Below are 1276 nucleotides of genomic sequence, written 5' to 3'. Positions count from 1 at the left end.
TTTTGTAGAAATGTAGTGAAGTAGAAAGTACAGATACTTACTGTAAAATGTAGTGGAGTAAAAGTAGAAAGTCCCCATTATTAAATCTACTTAAGTAAAGTACAGATACACGAAAACTGTACTTAAGTACAGTAACGAAGTACTTGTACTTCTTTACTTCCCACCACTGAATATCAACAGTTTAATTTATTGATGCAATTTAAACAGCAATCACCTGATGATATAAAAATGTTGACAGTGTTTGAAAAATTTGTCAGATTGATCAACTTTAACTACTTGAACAATGATATGAAACTTTTGGTTGGAATGTAAGAGACGTTGAGCCTGTGTCATCTCAAGTCTAACTTGGATATTTACAAAAAATGTTGTGTAATTTATTCAGATATCCACAATTGAAAGAGGATAATTTATTTCCATTATTTTTATTTAAGCGTTTAAGCATTTTTTCCCCTGTTAGTGCATATTAAACCTTTACAAWTTTCAAATTTACACATCACATAAGAGTTCTTCTTTTCAAATGCTTAAGTAAATATTAAAAGTTATCTGTTAAGTACTCAAAGATGAAGCAGTATTGGTTAAATGTTAATTTATTGAATTGGGTCTAAAGACAAACCGTAAAAGATTTTTCATCCTAACTAATAGCAATGCAGTGTCACTGTTAGACTAGACTAGCGGTTCTCAACGTGGGCGGTACCCCCCCACAGGGGGCGGTCGGACGGCAGCRGATGCTGGCGGAAACTTTTACAAAAGGGGGGCGCTGGGATTTCTTTGGGGGGCGTTTGGTCGAAGGTAAATATGACACCTTAAATGCACAACAATACCAGTTTAGACTTTGAGCAACTTGCTAAAACTGTATCGTGTAACATTAAAACATGATTGGCTGCAACATTATCGATGGCAGCTCTTGTTCTATTTAGTGTCTGTAGCTTCTTGGCGCAGCTCCGTTCTCCTGCTACTGGAGAGGAGCTGTATTGGCTGCACCGCATCAGTTCACCGTTACACCGGCTGTTGACGTTGCTGTGATTCACTTTGTCTGGTATTTTTGTACATATGTTTTGGCAGTTCTGTGATCTGGCAGTTCTGTGATTATGTCAAAACAGCAACTTATATTAAAAAGTGTTTTATTTCCGTTTGAAGGCTGCCCACTTCCATGGAAGGACAACAGAAAATCACTCTTATAAACATGTAATTACTAAAATCACAATATCCTCACTTTGTATCCCTCTAAAAAATGAACCCATTTAAATAAAGAAATCCCTCCCTGGGTGATACCACG

The 1276-nt window shown here is 36.5% G+C and overlaps 1 protein-coding gene across 2 annotated transcripts in view; it reads left to right on the top strand.

The window, feature by feature from the left end:
• cntfr (ciliary neurotrophic factor receptor) overlaps positions 1 to 1276 on the top strand; it is a 238680-nt gene that overhangs the window by 127008 nt on the left and 110396 nt on the right. The window lies entirely within an intron of this gene.

Source organism: Poecilia reticulata, linkage group LG12 (assembly GCF_000633615.1).
Source record: "Poecilia reticulata strain Guanapo linkage group LG12, Guppy_female_1.0+MT, whole genome shotgun sequence".
In the NCBI taxonomy this organism is placed as follows: domain Eukaryota; kingdom Metazoa; phylum Chordata; class Actinopteri; order Cyprinodontiformes; family Poeciliidae; genus Poecilia; species Poecilia reticulata.
Note: the sequence above shows the minus strand (reverse complement) of the source record. Positions and strands in the feature narration are given on the sequence as shown.